The sequence below is a fragment of the Mus pahari genome, chromosome 17, assembly GCF_900095145.1.
Source record: "Mus pahari chromosome 17, PAHARI_EIJ_v1.1, whole genome shotgun sequence".
Classification (NCBI taxonomy): Eukaryota; Metazoa; Chordata; class Mammalia; order Rodentia; family Muridae; genus Mus; species Mus pahari.
Window position 1 is genome coordinate 20,878,792 of NC_034606.1, and position 13,087 is coordinate 20,891,878.

The 13,087-nt window shown below is 42.6% G+C and overlaps 1 long non-coding RNA gene across 1 annotated transcript in view; it reads left to right on the plus strand.

The window, feature by feature from the left end:
- Window positions 1-5,524, plus strand: part of LOC110334475 — a 10,992-nt gene extending 5,468 nt beyond the window's left edge. The window contains exon 3 of the long non-coding RNA XR_002381118.1: window positions 4,904-5,524. This is a non-coding gene — a long non-coding RNA (uncharacterized LOC110334475). The remainder of the gene's footprint in view (window positions 1-4,903) is intronic.
- The last annotated feature ends 7,563 nt before the right edge of the window (window positions 5,525-13,087 follow it).

A 13,087-nucleotide genomic window follows, 5' to 3' on the forward strand; every position in this document is an offset into this window, starting at 1 on the left:
CACACACACACACACACACACACACACACACACACACACACACACACACACACACACACGACAGATGGAAGAAATCCGAAAGAAACGAATCCAACATGCTCAAACTTCAATGGACCACTGAAGCATCTCTTGCTGAGAGTACAGCCAAGAGGAATCAAACATTGTACATTAGAAAAGTACCATGAGACCAAGTTTACACGGCTGCCAATGAGCCAAAAAGAGGCTAAGCAGGTGACTAAGCAGATGGCAATGGCTGCCACTGGGGCCCACCAAATGACAGCACCTAAGAAGACACTGTGATGCCTAAATGGGAGGGAAATGCTTGCTAAATAAATAGATCCAATTCTAAAATAGCCAAAGGCATTGGTTATTCTAAAAATGAAAAAAAAAAAAAAACAAATAAACAAATCCTGATACCAAAAGCACCAAGGACAGTTATCTATGGGTTAAGTTCCAAGTGGTTCTAAAAGCTATGCTTGAAAATAATTCACCTCCTCCTTTCATGACACAGAGCTAAGCCCCCAAAGAGAAATGAGTAGTAGCCCCGGTGTCTACTTGATTTTCAGTCGTTTTCTTCTTGGTCCTTCAACACATGATGGGCCTTCCCAGCATGAAGATGAAGGCTTGTTTTCTCAGTTCTCTAAGTTTTCACCAGCTCTTATCCCCATCCCCAACACTCATACCTGGCTCAACTATCTCAGGGGTGGTTCTCAACCTCCCCAATGCTGCAACCATTTAATACAGTTCCCCATATTACAGGGACTCCCATCCATAAACCTATTTTCATTGCTACTCTAATTTATCTACTGCTATGAATCCAAATGTAAATATCTGTGTTTTCTAATGGTCTTTGGGGTTTGGGACCCACAAGTTGAGAATCACTGGTCTAGGGCCTTTCTCCACTCAACTCCCATGACTTCGGGCTCAAAACAGCCTCCTCTGCTAGGCTAGGACCCAGCCCCTACTCTGCTTGCACACAGCACACATCACTGGCTGCTTTTTCCTCCTGAGTCCTGATCGTTCCTGACTGAGCAATTCCTCCATTGTATCTCAAGTCTAACCAACCGTCCAGCCAGAAAATTGAATTAATAAATTAATAAAGCAATGTTCTAAATGATTTTTTTAAGAGAGAGATGGTCTGCTTTGGTTTTTAGCTTTTATTTGTTTTTAAAACTTAATTGGGGTGTACTCTTGATATACAATTCACTGATTTTAAACTGTGCAAGCCAATGACTTGGGAATGTTTAAATAGGTGCACAACCCACATCATGATTGATTACAGAACATTTCATCATCCAAAACCAAATACCATATTCCTTATCTGTCATTCTTCATGTCACCCAGACTCCTGGTTCTGGGCAATCACAGGTAGAGACTGTTTTGTGTCTGTAGGTTTGTGTGGTCTAGCCATATCCTATGAATAGAACCACCCAATAACTCGTTGTCTGTGATTGGCCTCTGCTGACACCTTCGAACATGCATTTGGTCATAAACTTCCATTTTATATTGGATGTATGTGAAAGAATTTGGACCCTGGTCGAGATATTGGAAGGTAAATGAAGGCAGTACCCATTAGACAGAATACACTGCAGCCTGGGAAATTGTCCAAATTCCTGAGCCCTAGGATGACAATGAGAATGGAGCAGCCAAGAGTGTTAGCTGTATCTGTCACCACAGAACAGGAGCAAGAAACGGAATCCAATTCAGGTAAACTACCTCCCCAGCCCTGCTTCAGCGGGACTACATGTGCAGGATCTCTTAGGCCACCAGGACCCACTCAAAGTTCCTCAGTCAAACTCTAACGTAGCCAGACAGGAGTTGCTGATCTTCATGGGTCACTCACTACTCCATCTACACAAAGATGATAAAAAAAATAATCCCTGCCCTCTGGGTACCTCATCAGAGAACTGAAAAGTCATTACCGTGAAATAAGAGACTTAGTGAAGTGCGTAGTACAGATTTGGAACATGGTAAGCACTTGGTACGTGCTTTTGCTTCTTGTTGATTGGCCACAGCTCTTTACATATTGCCCTATGCATAATGCAATGTGAAAAGGGGACAGTGACACATTTATGGATGTTATCAACTATCATCATTGTGAAATTTTCACACTGTATTTTAATAGACATAAAACATGAGCTGATTCAAATTAACCAAAGCCACATGCAGGGAATTATCAGCAGATCCAGGGGATAATCAAGTCTGATTCATCTGAAGCCTAAAATTACCTTGCTAGCTGGGTGAGGTGATGCATATCTTTAATTCCAGCATTCAGTGGAAAGAGACAGACAGATCTCTATGCATTCGAGACCAGTTCTAGACCAGCCAGGGCTACATGGTGAGACCTTGTCTCAAAAACAAAAAAACAAAAAACAAAACAAAACAAAAAAACAAAATAAGCAAGCAAACTTAATGGAAAGTCAAGATGTTGTAGCTCCATATCCAGAGTTTAAACATGATGGGAGGAGTGGAGTCTCTCCATATTCCTCAGTCCCAGGAGCAGAAAGAGTACAATGGCTTCCTGGGCTTTGCACCATACCTGTTCCCCCACAGTCCTCTCCTACAGCTCCTTTGCTTTCCTGTTACCACCCCTAGGCACCAGACCTGTGTATGACATCCTCTGCTTAGCCTCCCCTGGAACATCTGCTAAAACTATGTCAGAAATCAATCTCCGTGTGGTTATCAGTCTCCAGACAGACAAAGCCAACATTAGGATAAAATCATCTCTCTGCGTCACACACAACTGTGAGTGGCCAAAGACTTATTGATGTTGTCCCCAGCACATCAGCCAATTATCCAGAAAGTTGGAGTCAGGGGGTTAGCTGGCGACATGCTCTTGCATGCCAGCCTATAGAAGGTGGCATGAAGTAGTGGGCCCTCTCCCACCTTCCTCTGGATTGGACACTGCTCAGATTCAGCTCTTCCCCAGTCCCCACTTCTTGCGTTGTCTCCTCAACAGCTCCAGGTAGGAGCCCTCAGCATGGGCTTTAGTCAGCAGCTCCCCGCATGACCGTCGCTGATGCTACATCACAGGCAGTTACAGAAGATAAGCCTGCCTCGTTTATCTTCTTGTCCTGGAGTCGGGATCAAAATGCTCATTAGTCTGCTTGACAGATATTTATTGAGATGCTAGTGTGTTCCAATCCCGTTAAATACAACCATTTCACAGGAATGGAGGATTAAACTCTGAAAGGAATTTTGAGAGAATGAAAAGAGACTCAGGGAAAGAAACATCAAACAGAGAGTTCCAGTGCCTGGGTAAGGAACACTCTGGTGACAGATCTTGTTCCACTATGTCAAGAATCCTTCTTTCCGTTAAAAATATCCTGGGTTTAGCTGGGTGTGGTGGTGCATTCCTTTACTGCCAACAATAGGGAAGCAGAGAATGGTAGGGAGATCTCAGTGAGTTCAAGGCTAGCCTGGTCTACAAGAGTGAGACCCTGTCTCAAAAACAAACAAAAACTACCAAAATAAAAGCCACCCACAATAATTTAAACTTGGCTAGAAAGCCAGAGAGACTCTAAATGATTGTTTTGTTCTTTACAGGTTTTACCAACGACCATAAAGCACCCACAAGTTAGCGGTCGAAGATGTTCACAGCCATCCACATTTGCAAAGTGACTAATACCACATGTCTCACCCTCTGCACCTCTCTCACCCCAGCCCGGCTGGTTCATGTCTCGCCCACGCTGGGCTGACGAAGGACTTGTAAAAGTTTAACTCAATAGGGTTGCACAACTTTGAAAGTTTGAATTGCTGCTCAGGCTAATGAATGAGATTCTTCAGTCACCTCATGAAGATGTTCCCAGTGGGAGGAAGAGTAGAACAAGCTGTCACAAACATGAATGTCCTCATCGGGCTCAGGTGAGGCTTGCACAAGTAAATGAAGCAGGGGACACTCACCTCTACCAGGTGCAGTACAGACATGCCCCAATGTTTCTTTGTGTCCTTTGTGAAACTTAGGTTCTTAAAAGTCTCATTTCACTTCCTGGGGTGATGCAGACATTTGACATCTCCACTGTGGTGATAGTTTCACAGGTGTTTGTGTATCTCCAAAGACAACAAACTGCACAGTAACAATGTGGAGCTCTGTATGATGGTCCTACCTCAGTGAAAGTGTTAGGAATATAATCCCAACACTTGGGAGGCAGAGGCAGGTGAATTTCTGAGTTTGAGGCCAGCCTGGTCTACAGAGTGAGTTCCAGGACAGCCAGGGCTGCACAGAGAAACCCTGTTTTGGAAAAAAAAAAAGAAGAAGAAGAAGAAGAAGAAGAAGAAGAAGAAGAAGAAGAAGAAGAAGAAGAAGAAGAAGAAGAAGAAGAAGAAGAAGAAGAAAGAAAGAAAGNGGGAGGAAGGAAGGTAGGAAGGAAGAAACAAAGAAAGAAACAAAGAAACAAAGAAAAAACAAAAAGAAAACAAGGAAAGAAAGAAAGAAAGAAAGAAACAAAGAAAGAAAGAAAGAAAGAAAGAAAGAACGAAAGAAAGAAAGAAAGAAAGAAAGAAAGAAAGAAAGAAAGAAAGAAAGAAAGAAAGAAAGAAAGAAAGCAGCTATTTCCTCACTGAGCCAAAATCAAAACCCACAGAACACATTGTTGCTTGTCTCTGGGGCAGACTTTAGGGAAGCAGGCTTTCAGCTAGACTGTAACTCTTCCTTTGCTCCTTAAAGGCTGCTTATACTTTCCTTTAATCATCCATCATGACACTAACTCTGATAAATGTTTTCTTTATCAGAAACCTTTTCTTGGCCCACTATCCTCTCTTATCTGAACCATTGACCATGTCTCCTAGTCGCTCTCCTCAAATCTAGTGTGAGCCTATGACAACCCTCCCTTTCTTCCTGGGGTCAGAAAGATCTCCCTAGAATCCTGATCCGTCACCTAATTTACTGCTTCCTGCCCTGCAGGATTTATCATTGTCCTGAAGACAAGGCCTCAGTTTCTCAGAAGAGATTAGCAGTGACCTGCTCAAGGTGGCTGCACACGGACAAGAGCTGATATCAGATCAGCTCTGTAGGGCCCAAGCAGAGGCTCTGGGAACCATCCGCTTTCGTTTAAGACCCTGTGACTGCTAGAGCCACCCAAAATGAGCATCTATTCCCTCTTGCTGAACTTCATAGCTAATGGCATCCCTGGCTCGTCTTAAAGTCAGCATCAGAAACCTGCCATGTTAGCAGCACAGAAGGCCTGTCTCCCTGGAGACCTCCTGCCGTGCTTCTGCTGGAAATTCTTTCCTCTTTTCCTCATGGTAACTTACCCATTCAGGTCTGGATGCTTCAAACCCAGCGTCCCCTACCCTCTTGCATTGGCTTAGGTTAAGTTTTAAAACCAGGGTGTGCTTTTTAGAGCAGAGCTCCTTTTCTGGAGTCTTAGTATAGCCTCTCATTGTCTGCCCTTGAGAGCAGGGGTTGTATTGAGTTACTTTGTAAACTCTTTGTCTAGATATTTAATAGGTAACCCAGTGATCAAAGACCCAAAGGAGTAAGTGGATGGACAAATAGATACGTTAAGAAATAAAGCCTGTTTTTTTCTGATTGCCTACTGCTGTGTGTTTCCAGTAGAACATTTGCCTTCCTAGAATATACTGATAGATTTCTAGGAATTGGCCTTTTGTCATGATAAAAAGTAACAGTAACAATAACTACAACAACAACAACAACAAACTGAAAACCATTTGGGTTATATAAACTAAAAATGTCAGGTTTCTTGTATTTGTTTTTGCTGTCTGTAATAAAAAGAGGCTGGTCACAGGTCTGCCCACCTTCTTCAAACATGCCAACCAAGACAGTGGACAGCATCGATTGTCTTACTGAGTTTAGAATTTACCTTGGTTGTTGGTTTTGTTTTGTTTTGTTTTGTTTTGTTTTGTTTTGTTTTCCAGTCTCTATGATAAGGTAGAGATGTGAGTGCTTGGGTCTACAGAGGCCATGGAACAGAAAACCTTCTGGAAAGGTCCATGCAGGAGATGATAAAGACCAGAATACAAAAAGGCAGTACAGACCGTGAACTTGCAGAATCAAGAAATATCTGGAAGGTCAAACCTATTTCGTGTTTAAGAACAGAAGGACATCACTACAGAGAGAAGAAGGGAAGGTACCCTCATAGATTGAGCCACTGGAACTGGGGGTCCCACTACCTGAGCTCATAAGTGAGAGAAGCCAATGGGCTCCTTTGAGATTTATTCCGTTTAATTTGTGGACTTTCATAATAAATAAGTGTAATAACAACCACTCTATATGTCCCATTGGCAAGATGCCTTGTATATAGAGGTTCAGTTTTCTCTGGAACTGAATCGACATTCAGTATATTAGAAACATTTTTATTCTTAATTATGTGTATGTGCATAGGTGGCTATGCACTCATGAATGCAGGTGTCCAAGGAGGCCAAAAGAGAGCGCAAGAGTTACAGAGTCATCCAGTGTGGGTTCTAGAGAACAGATCCAAGTCCTCTGTAACAGTAATACATGGTCCTAACCACTGGGCAACCTCTCCGGCACCTCAGTGCGACCCAGTTATATAATATCAATCAACCTAATTTGTACTGTGAATGTAGGAGAGAGAAACATCAAGATCAGCTTATGAAAGACACCAACAGAGAGAAAAGACTGGAAGCCCCTCCCCCCTCACCAAGGATATGGGTAAGGGGGTAGAGCATGTGAGAGAAAAGCTATACATAAGAAAGTGTAAGTGGTATGCAAATGATTCACAGAGGCACATGGCTTTCCTGGTCCAGTGTTGTCTGAGCAACTAACCATGCCCAACTCTCTGGCCAGTTTCTCCGTTTCATATCATTGTCCCTATTTCTACCACTACCCATGTCTCCCTGGTCCAATTCTTTGTTCTGCGCCACTGCTCTCAGTTTTTTGCTGTTGTTGTTGTTGTTGTTCATTCACTTCCCTGTTCAGCTTCCCCATCCAGGTCGTCACAGTCCATCAGGGCAGGGACCCTAGCAGGAACTGAAGCAGAAACCATGGAGGAAGGCTGGTTACTTATTCAGCTCAGCTCAGTCCCCTGCAGTTGGTACAGGGAAGGTTACTGGGGCGTCATCTCCCTGGCCACCTGTTTGCTCATCTGGACTTGCACCTGCTGGTTTTGCTCTGGATCTAGCTCTGTCCTTTCACCTCTGCAGCTGGCTACATCTCTCGAAACCCTGACCTCTTCCTGGCTGGGTCTCTATAGCAGTTGCTTCTTCCCCTGTAGCTGCTTTAGTTACCAAATGCAGAGTTTATTGCTTTTCTATCAGCCCACTTCTGAAACCGTTTGAACTCTGCTGTAGGCTCTAACTTGTATGTATTTTGTAAGCCCATAAACGCATACATAGATAGATGTACCATGTGTGGTATGAGAGTCAGTATGAGTAACTGAGGTCGTATTGTAATAAGAAACTTGGATTTGCCTCAGTCACATTAACAAAGTAGGCAGGATTGTCGGGCAAATTGTTGTGATCAAAACAACTTCACCTTGTGTACCGTATTGTATTTACCGTTACTTAATAAATGAAAAGACACAAACATGATCGCATACTTCTGACATAGCACACTCCTGGCATCCATACTTGCCAGGACTACATGTAAGGAGAGCTCATGGAGGAGAAAGATCCACCATTTACAAATATAAGAGAATGCAGGTGTTATGAAAAATGACTTATAAAGCTTTACCAACTCTCATAATCAGTACACTTGAACTTCTAACTTTTCCCAGATCCTTGGGCCTCTGCTGTTCTCAGGAGCACGATTCTGTTGTTTTGTTTTGGGGTTTTTTTGTTGTTGTTGTTTCTACCTTTTTTTTTTTCCAGAGTTGAGGACCAAACTCAGGTCCTTGTGCTTGCTAGGCAAGCCCTCTACCACTGAGCTAAATCCCCAACCCCTGTTTCCACTTTCATTTCATCATTATTGATTACCATTATTATTAGTGTGTGGGAGGTGTGTGTTTGTGTGGTTATGTGACTCTATGTGTGTAGAGGACAAATTGGGTGACTTTCTCAATTATTCTCTACCTTTTACATGGTTGATTTTTAAAAATTTATTATTATGTTTGTGTAGACATGCGTATACATGTAGGTACACACACCATGGCATGGATGCAGAGGTCAAAAGACAACTTTTTGAAGTTCATTCTGTTCTTCCTCCTCTATATAGATTCTGGGGAATTGAACTCATATTGCCAGGAAGCCCCCATATCCACTGAGCCTTCTTCCTGGCCCTCTACCTTAGCTTTGAGATAAGGCCTCTCACTGAAGCTAGGGCTTCTGAATTCAGTTAGTCTATCTGGCTAATGAGTTCCAGGATCTGGCTGTCTCACCACCCCACCCTCCCCCAGACCGCAGCACTAGATTGTAGATGTGCATTCTTGTACCTGGCTCTTTACGTATGTGCTGGGATTCAAACACAGGTCCTCACGCTTATCCTCCAGGGAGGGTTTGGAGTTCTCCATTGGCTGGCCCTTGATGCACACATGAAGCAGCTGTGTTACTGGCTGAGGCATAACCCCAGATCTTTCTCTTTCTTAATACACTGCTATTATTTCTACCACTACACATGTGTCCTCCATGATCCAATTTTTTTTAAATGCAACAAGAACTTGGAAACTCCTGTAGGTGTCTCCAGACTGTAACCCACGCCCATAACATTAATGGTCTCCCCTTTGTACAATCCAATGTGATGCCACACCCAAATATATTGCTCTAACATAGTATTTATCCATGTGACAAACTGAGATAGCCAACACCCTGGAAAGTATGACTAAGAGGTCTTACTACAATAATAATTTTCACCGGGTGGATAAGGGACTTTAGAAAAAGGGACGGCTACTATAACAACCCGAAAAAAGGGACGGTTACTATAACAACCCGAAGAAAGGAACGGCTACTATAACAACCCCAGAGTGGTCCAAAGCTGCCTTTGGCTTTCTGTTTCACTCATAACTCAAAGAAACCATAAAAGATTCAAGTGAAATCTGGATGCTTGATTAGAAACACGTGAGGAACGGCACTCAGGCACGTGCTTCACATTTCTACCTCCATGTGTGCCAAAAATTAATCATCATTTATCCTGTGATGTTCCAGAAAACAGTCACTTCAGCTAGCCCTCGGATGGACAGAGATGGGGTCAGGAAGGCACTGGACCAGTCCAGGATGTCTGCTGGGAGAGGATGAACATGTGGATTCCACATAGAATGGGCATGGCCCAGGTGTGGCTCTCCTTTGCCTCCCTTCCGGCTCTCAGTGTGGCCCTTTCGTGACCCCTCCTGCAGGCTAGTACCCAGTTACGGAGCCCTTTAACTGTTGCCTTTCCCTGAACACATCCTTTCAGTAGCACAAATTCCAGCATGGAGCAGACACGGTCTTAGGAGCCAGGAAGCCACAAAGTTGAGTCCAAAACGCCATGTATTGTGAAGAAGTCACAGAGTGTCTTTGAGCCTCAGTTTTCTTCATCGGCAAAGCAAGGATTCCAAGGCCTCCTTTGAAGAGGGGTTGTTGGCTGCATGGGTCAGTTTTGTGAAATGTATACATGTCAAGGATGCCAAAAGAAGCATGGAGTAGCTCTCCTGTCTTCCTTGTGAGTGGGGATATTCTCACCCTCAGTACGTGGGAGCCTAAATGGTCACTAAACATAGAACCCCAAGACAGCAGTGTCCAGGCTATAGGCAATACACAATGGGCGTGGTATCTAAGTGCCTGAGATTAAATCAGGGTGCAGTATAGCGGTCTTAAGGTCGTCTAGACTCTCTTAGATGGGGAGTGAATTAGATGACAGCCAACCCTCCTGTTAATGTGTCATAAAGAGAAGGAAGACAGAATAGTCAGATCAAACTTCATAAGCCAGAAGCATATTTTCATGGGAAGTCACTAGTGGATAAGACATTTCACACATAAGAAGTAGGTAAGGGGACTAGAGATGTAGCTTAGCAGTTAAGAGCACTTGCTATTCTTCCACAGGCCCTGAATATGATTCTCTGCACCCACATGGTACCTCACAACCATTCGTAACTTCAGTTCTGAAGATCTGACAACCTCTTCTGGCCTCTGTGGACATCAGGCATATACATGGTCCAAGACGTACATGCAGGCAAAGCACCCATACACAGGTTTTTTTGTTTTTTTTTAAGTAGAAAATTAAATATTCCAAGGCCAGGATATGCTTGCAAAACTGGTGAAGTATGGCTACAGAAGAGACAAAGAAGGGACAAACTGAGAAACTGGGCCGGCACAGTGTCTAGGCTAGTTTTATCAAGATCTCACCAGGTTATGGCAAAAATTTTAGACTTAATATTGAAATTAAATTTTCTCGTCTCTACATACATAATCCCACCCTCTTATTTTAAACAGTTGCGTGGTTCTCCCACACTAGACTCTTCATCTTCTTTGATAGTCCTCCGTTGGTAGATTCCTTTCTACATTGTTCTCATTTGTTTATTGTTTTGACTTTGACGAGTCCCTGCAGGAGAAACTACATAGTCATTGGATCAAAGACTACGTGCTTTTAAAATCCAAGTGTTATTTCCAATTCTCCTATTAAAAAACTGTTATCTGGGCTCAGCCATAAGGATCGGGTTCTGCTTTGGCAGAGGATCCAAGTTTGGTTCGAAGCATTTTCTGTCCCAACACATACCCACATACAAACACACGCAGAGACATAATTTAAAATAATAAAAGCAAACCTTTAAAAAGAAGAGACATTTTCTGGCCACCAACATAGTTTAGCAGATAGAAGCACGTGCTGCCAAGCCTGAAAGCCTGAGCCTCAACCCAGGAGCCCACAGTGGAGGAGGGGACCAATCCCAGCAAGCCATCCTTTGACCTCCGCGTGCACCCTGGGGTGTGTACTCACATGCACTTGTACACATGTACACCAATAATAACCTTAAGTATAAAATGTAAAAAAAAAAAAAAAAAAAAAAAAGACAGTGGGCTGGAGAGATAGCTAAGCAGTTAAGAGCGCTGACTGCTCTTCCAGAGGTCCTGATTTCAATTCCATTGTCTGTAATGGGATCCAATGTCTTTTATTTTTAAAAAAAAATAAAAGTAAGGAAAAAATAAAAAAACAAAACAAACAAACAAACAAAAAAACCCCTGTTATCTGTTTGTACTTCAACCCCAGCATGACTGCACGCATCTCCACAGACCCTTTGCCACATTTCGTTATCAAGCTTTTAAAACCTTGGCAGATCTGATAAGAAGCACTGTTCGCCGCCTTACTTACCTTGCCTTGCATTTCTTTAACTGTGTGAAGATGGCGTGCTCGCGTGTTTATCTGGCGTGCTCGCGTGTTTATCAACCACGCTCACTTCCCCACCCCCGTTCTGAGAATAACTTTACATTTTCCTTGCCAATTCCTCTGTACCCTTGGATCCTTTTCCTCCCTGTATTAAGAAAATGAACACTATTTAGCTCATGATCTATGGGGTTTAGCTCATAGAAGTTTCATCCATGCCAAATTTTTTATTACATGTGTCTGTCTGTCAGTCTGTCCATGTATGTATGTGGGAAAGGAGCATTCTTCCCGCTATCTGCATATGGAAATCAGCGGGCACCTCTGATAAGTCGTCCTGCTCATACCGTAAGAGTTCCAGTGGCTGAACGCAGGGTGTCAGGCATGGCACCCATCTCACTGGGTCCCACTCCATTATTTTTTTAAAAAAATCTACTCATGCTTTTTGTTCATCATTCTGTGAATTAAACTACTTAGTATAGTATCTCTCTTTTTTAACATATCAAGAGCTTCTTTTTCTGTATTGTATGCAAGACAGGTTTTAATTTATGATTATATTTTTTCTTTTGAGAGATTATTTTATTCCCATTGAAAATTGTTAACATGATATATATGTTCGTTTCAATTCTCTTCTATTTTTTTAAATCACTTCCCTTCTTTTCTCATCTTCAGTTTATAGTCTGTTTTTATCTTCTTTCTTCACTCAGATCTGCTGGGTGAAAGGCAAAGAGGCACAGGAGTCTGACATTGCTGAGTATGTATGGTGCCGCTACAAATTTCTCAGTGACTTTGAAGTGTTCCATTCACCCTGACAGATGATCACAGGGACAACTTTGACTTAGCACACAAATTCAGGACGTCCTTTTGCTGCACTTCCCACACTGCCCCTTTACACTGCACTTCCCACAATGCCCCTTTTCGCTGCACTTCCCACAATGCCCATGGTGTGAAGCAGGAACATGGATGACCACTTTGTCTACTGCTGGCATCCTCAGTGATGCTTCACCTCCTTCTGGAGGCTTCTAGTAATATATAGGTTAATTCTCAGTATGTTCTTCTAGTTATACTCAAAGTATTACCATGCTGATAAACATTCTTCAGTGATTTGGGACACCATGAGGTCTAACTTCTTTAAAAATAAATTTTCTATTCTATTGGGTTTGGAAAATAACCTTTAAACAGAAGTGAGTTTTCTCTAGAATTTCTCCATCTAAGAAACTTGAACAGGAGAGAGTGGATTGATTGATTAATTAGGATTTTGACTGAAGGCCTAAAGAGGGGAAAGATGGAGGCAGAAAAGCACTAGGAGGCCTGTGTGGCATCCAGGGTATGGCAGACATGAGCAATAAGCTTGGGGATGAAGAAAAGCCAGACAGCCAAGTGGACTTTGAAAAGATTATATCGAAAGAAAAAAAGACAAATGGCCACTCATCTGGCTTGTTTGTTTGTTTGTTTGTTGTAGCAAAAGAGGAAAAGAGATAACTTTTCAGTATGTTGAAGCTGCTGTGCCATTCAATAAATGTATAGTTTAGCTAAATTAGCAGAGGTTACAATGCCAGTGGCAAAGGGACAATTTTGCAGACCATTTTAGAATGCCTGTGCATGTTATTTTTCAAATGCTTTTTATTAGGACATATTCATTATACATAACAATGGGTTTCATTATGACATTTTCATACACATATGTAATGTATCTTATTTAATAGAAAAATTCCCATGCTAAGTTGCCTAGTCCTCTGCAACTAAGTTGGAGAGAGATGAATATACAAACTTCTCGGGCTGGCCTGGCTCATGCTTCTCCGGCCTCTAGAATGCTGGAATGAGAGCCATGTGCCCGAAGACTAGGTTCAAATTAGTCTTCTTTTCAAGTTTCCCATAAGC